This window comes from Notothenia coriiceps, unplaced genomic scaffold, assembly GCF_000735185.1.
Source record: "Notothenia coriiceps isolate Sejong01 unplaced genomic scaffold, NC01 NC01_scaffold00019248, whole genome shotgun sequence".
Classification (NCBI taxonomy): domain Eukaryota; kingdom Metazoa; phylum Chordata; class Actinopteri; order Perciformes; family Nototheniidae; genus Notothenia; species Notothenia coriiceps.
In genome coordinates, this window is record NW_011351949.1 from 1 (window position 1) to 5,942 (window position 5,942).

Here is a 5,942-nt window from a genome sequence, read left to right on the forward strand (position 1 = left end):
GCCATGCATGTGTACACACACACACACGCACACAGCCACACACACCCACACACACACACACACACACACACACACACACACACACACACACACACACACACACACACACATCAATAATCATATAATAGGTTACCTAACAGGTTAGCTTTTATTAGAAGGAATTATGAATACAGTGAGTCTCTACACAACAAACGCAGTAATATCAGCTGGCTTACTAAACTAGTGTAATGTTAGCTAGCTTAGTAAGCTAGTGTAATGTTAGCTAGCTTAGTAAGCTAGCTAACAGAGTACTAACATTACTACTAACATTATTTAGCAGTTAGCTAACTAGTGTCTACTTTGTTGACCAACATGATACTCTATCACAGAAAAGTCATGGAGTTGATAAATGAAGATAATACTTACATGATATGCTGCTGTGTCAAACTGACCTCCTGGTGGTGAGACTGCAGGCATCAGATGTGTAAGTGGGACAGAAAATGTATCCTGACAGTCACAGTTGGTAAGAATCAAAGGTTCCCAAAGCAAACCCTTGAGATTCTGTAGGAAATGCTTGGGGTCATTTTTGACCAAAAACTGCAATTTCTTAAAATGTATAAAAACATTTAAAAAAATTCAAATGGCCTCAAGTCACAAACATGTTTTATGAGGAATACCTGGAATATGGAAGTGTAAAAACTTTTAATTTCAGAGATTTTGAAGAATAACAACCCTCGGGGTCATTTTTGACCCCACTTATGCAGGGACATGAGTTTTTTAATTTTTTTACGATATACAGCAAGTGAACCACAGAGTTTGATTCGCCATTATCAAAAGAAGAACTTCCACCGGACAGATTGATGACTACGAAAAGCTAAGCGGCGGATGAATACGTTTTTGTGAAGCGATATGACAGTGATTTCGGCTGATGAACCACTGACGGACAGGCAAAGTCAGGTGAGTGGTTGCATATTTAATGGTTTCAGGCAAAACGAAAAGTAGCTAAATGGAGTTAAATCCACACCTAACTGGTGTTTGAATGTTTATAAAAGAGATTTTATTTCAGGGCAGTGTTATGAAAATGTTTGTTAACCAAGCTAACTTTACAGGATTATAATTATCTAAACTTTTATTAAATAAATAAGTTTCAAGTATTCTTACTCTTATGTATGACGCTTATGAATTTTTAAAAGGTTTAAATGGTAACTGCCTATATTTGTAGCTTAATTTAGAGAGGTTTTGTTTGTTCGTTCCAGTAATTAGCCGTGTCCCGGCTCTGTTCGGCTAAATATTTAAGCTAAATTAACGTGTTTTGGTGAGGTTGTGTGTGTTCCTGCCAGTAATTAGCCGTGTCCCGGCTCTCTGTTCGGCTAAGAATTGTAGCTTGTTAGCCCCCGCCATGGCTTTGAAATGGATGTCATTTGTGGATAAGTATAGGGGACTTGAAGATTGTTTTTTGTTAAGGCCGAGCAAGTGTTAAAGTGATTCTATCCTTGCAACGTTTTTCTGGTTCAGCTCACGCTAAACCTGCCCAGATACAGAGGGGGTGCCTCGCGCCATTGAACGAGTAAAATGCTAACTGTGTTCAGAAATAGCATTTATATTGTGTACAAATGCTATGTTCCACTCTTGAAATGGAGACAAATTTGTATTTCTGCTTTTTAGAAAATATTTTATAGAAAAGAAAGGAATATATTTAGTTTATTTTATTGAACTATGGTGCCCATAAACTACATGTCCCACAATGCATTTCGTTCTGTGACTTGCGCACTGAAGTGTCTTAATATCAGCCGTTTCTAGCAGCGGGAACAGTCGGTGCTCAAGGCACTTAAAAATGTTGATCTTTGATTGATGAGATTATTGTTATTTAATCTAATAAATTAATGGGATGTATGTAATTATAACACAGGGAAAGGTTACTGTTCACCCACAATAATAAATAAGATGTGCAATGGTTGTAATTGTTAGATATTTATATTATAATAAAATAAATAATATTTATACATGAACAATAATTTTTCCTAAACTTCTGCTTTCAGAGGTAGTCAAGTTATTACTAAAAAAACAATAATAATCCACTGAATAGTCTATGGAAAATAACTGCAAGCAAATAATCAACAATTACAACCATTGTACAATTTCTTTTAAGTTTGGTTAAAACATAATAGTTTTTTCATTGATATATTTGGCATGCACGTAGACACAAAAATGCTCTATGTGGATGCACACTAACCTTTCCCTGTTATTATTACATGCATCCCATGAATTTATTAGATTGAATATGCCTCATCAATCAAAGATGAACATTTCAAGTTGTTTATTTATTTAAATGAAGTACTGTTTAAGTCTTTATCATATGAATTCAGGGATAATATTGTAATTGTGAAAGCCAAGGCTTGTAGTTTATGGGCAACGTGACTGTTGTAATTGTGTGCATCTTATTCTTTGTCATGTTCTCAGTTCTTATTACTTTATTAAGGCCTGCTTCATAATGTACCTAAATGTGTGTTCTCTATTACAGACAGATTTTCAAAGATTTCCGTTTTGCTGCAACTGGATGAAGTGGACTTGTAAGTTGTGCAGGTTTTCCAGTTACAATGAGAAGGCAACATGCACAGTTGCAGACTGTTGGTAGAATATTTTCTATATGTCTGTGTCTCCTCAGATTCAGGCAGAGTTCCAGAGAATTGTCACTACGGACCTGCTTTCATCGTTTCTGGATGGACTTGATGGCCTGGCATTGCTGGAGGTCTACAAAGGTGCATCCAGGACTGGAAAGAAGCCGGCACTAAAAGGCCTTTTGGACTGCCTTGAGAAAGATGTAAGTGGAGATGCTGATGACCATAATTTAGCCACCATTTGTTCACTACAAATGTTTATATCCCACTGCATTTGTTGTCCTGCAGGACACAAATGAGAGGAGGAGGACTGCTGCTCTCTTGGGACTATCACACTACATGTCTGGCGAAAATCAGGAAAATGTCATCAGGATGTGTGATGTAAGATCATAACTGTCTTGAATTACTTTATGTAATTGTACATTTTAACATAAATCAACCCAAATCACCCTGTGCCCAAAGTTTCCTTCAAAAGTAATGTTTACAATTACCTTAATTTAACTAAAATAATTGCAATAAAGAATGATACATTTAATATAAACAAAAACAGCAAGAAAACGTAACTATTAAATAATATAAATAAATATAAAGCTCAAACTGTGAAAAGAGAGGCAGTTGAAATGATGTTCCATCACATTGCACTTTTACACTGTGAACTGTAGATTTTAGCTTCTATGTTTATAGCAGAAGCCTCTTAATTAGCTTTGTAGAGAAAAAGTACTTGTAGTACACTGAGCTCACTTTTATTTCTCCTTTTTTAAGGCTCATGGAGACACTCTCGAGGAAGCCATGAAGGTGATGCAAGTTGGTCTACTCATAGGCTACGAAGGTGAATGGGATGCCTTTCCTAAGCAGATCTTCAATGTGGCAGTTGTGGTCGAGGAGACAATTGTGCTCCACAACCTGAAAGATGTGGCTTTGCGATGCTTCTTGGACTAATATATTGCTACAATCTTCAGTATACTCTGGAAATGAAATATTCATTTGAGTTTATCCAGAGGGTTGTTATGAAGATACAGCCAGACCAAGCCTCTGCCAAAATACATGGACTAAAAAACAAACTAGGTAAGAGGTAGATCATCAAAGAGTGTAGAAAGTGAGTTTGGTGTTGTTCATTTGTATGTTCAAGTATTTTGTGCCTCTACAGTGACATGTTTTTAAAAAAAGGACAAATATTGAAAGAAATGAGCTTTAGATTTACTACATATCAGAACCATTGTTATCTACTGTACTCCATATAGTGTACAGAGCGTGTGCTGGTGCATGCATGCATTTATGTATGTACTGTAAGTATGTCTTTGTGATTGCGGGGTTTGTTCTTCGCTGGCCGCCCAACACATTTGCAGTCCCTTTCTTCTTGGCAGCGCTTCACCTCAAATGCTATTAACTCCATCTGAGCACAGCAATTCATCATTCGTAAGATTTCCACAGGGTGTTTTCTCTTTATTTTTTAATCAAGCTTGGATCCCATGCTGAGAGGCTTATTCGACTGTGAAACAAGGCCCTGTTGTTGCTGGCTAACAACACGCATCCGTAACAGAGTGAGCTGCTCACTGACAAATTAGCTCTGCTCAAACACCTACTGGATAGGTCATTGAGAAATGAGCACAGGGAAAGAAATGAGAAGGAGAAACAATGCTTGACAACACATGGTCCAAAAACCATCATTTACAATTCATCGGTAGCCTAGCTCCAGGTAGCATGGTTTGAAAATTATTCATTTTTGTGTTAGAGTTTTGTAATTAATGCTCCACTGAAATTTTTTTTTAAACGTATCACATTAACAATACTATAACACAGAGAAGAAAAATAAACATTTCTTACACTTGGAGCTCAAACCACCACACAAGCAACAAGGCTCTAGGGATGGTAACTTCAGCCTAGCGTCTGAAAAATATCTCAACAAATACTGGATCGATTGCCATTACATTTGGTACAGTTCATACACAATGTGCCCTGATTACTCTGGAGATCCCCTGACTTTTCCTCTAGCACTACCTATTATATCAAGGTCAAAATTCTTTTTATTTTTCAATAATTCCAGTATATTCACATTTTCACATCTGCTACATTAATTTCATGAACATAGAAAGAAAACCAAAATCAAAATGGAGTCAATCAGTACATTCCAACTCAGCTTCATTATTATTTAAAGGCGGGGTAGGTAATTCACTTCAGAAACACTTTTTGTTATATTCCATGGAATGCTCTTAACATCCCGATAGCAATGAAAATATATTAAATGCTTTGACAATAAATACATAAAAAGAGTTATCTGTGGAAGCCGTAGCACTGTAAAAAGCACGACCAATCATTTTAGCCGGCCCGGCTAAAATAACTGGATGGCCTACCTGCCTGTCAGCCTTCTATCTGTGCACAAACTTATCTCATGCCCTCATTAGTCATGTGCGCATTCGTGTGTGTTGGAGGAGGGGCTCTGTAAGGAAGTCTTTCCGGTCTTTCCGATTTTTTCCGGTTGTGTCATAGACTAAAGGGTTGTGTACTTTCAAATTCTAGCGCACTCGAGCTGGTTTCTCCATTCTTACCTACCCTATCTTTAATATAGAGTCTTAAACATCTGGCATATGAAAAGCTTGTTTTATATCCATGACTGTATACATGAAATGTTAGCAGTGTCCTAAATAACCTTCCAATAAATTCATTGTCACTGGTTTAATCCTCCCATCAGAAAGCAAGCAATCCCTTTTAAAAATGACCTATCTTTATAAAATGTTAGGGTAAAAGATTGTTATGGTGCTGATAATATCCTGCATTCCTCCGGTGAAAGAGTCGATGTATAGCTTTCGATCGAGCATTTTGATATAGCCTACTATAAATCCTTAAATATTTTGGCTTCTAAAAAATTTGACCAGCTGTAATAAATCATGAGAAAATCCAAGATAGCTACAGGAGCTGTGTGTGTTTGGGTCTGAGGAATGAAGTCCAGGCCTCCAATGAGCATTAGTTCTTTCTTCTGTGGCAGGTTTGTCATGCAAGACAGAAGATCCTAACGGCTTGTGAGACAGCTTGACTGATTCACTGAATGAGTATATCTCAATGTGTCACTAAGTTTTGTGGCCACTGCACAGAGCAATCAGCGGTGGAATTGGAATTTATGACACTTGAGAGAAAAAGACAGGAAGGACTCCACCGTAACTCACTGAATAACTGACTGCAAAAAAATACATTGTCAGATTTTTCATGCTTTTCAGTGGCTCAAATCACCACAGGATCTTAAAATAAACATTAAAGGCGCTAGAATTTGAAAATACACAGCCGGAAAAAATCTGCCACTTCCTTACAGATCCCCTCCTCCAACACACACGAACGCGTACATGACCAATG

General features: G+C 37.2%; 1 long non-coding RNA gene across 3 annotated transcripts; it reads left to right on the plus strand.

Moving 5' to 3' along the window:
- The first annotated feature begins 752 nt into the window (after window positions 1-752).
- On the plus strand, window positions 753-3,657 carry LOC104951819 (uncharacterized). Of its 3 annotated transcripts, none has more exons than XR_799060.1 (5): window positions 753-936; window positions 2,501-2,549; window positions 2,645-2,800; window positions 2,886-2,978; window positions 3,360-3,657. It is a non-coding gene; the product is annotated as an uncharacterized lncRNA (long non-coding RNA). The 3 variants fall into 3 exon arrangements; XR_799061.1 differs by lacking the exon at window positions 753-936 and adding an exon at window positions 1,974-2,020; XR_799059.1 differs by lacking the exon at window positions 753-936 and having other exon boundaries at window positions 2,152-2,549.
- Window positions 3,658-5,942: the final 2,285 nt, after the last annotated feature.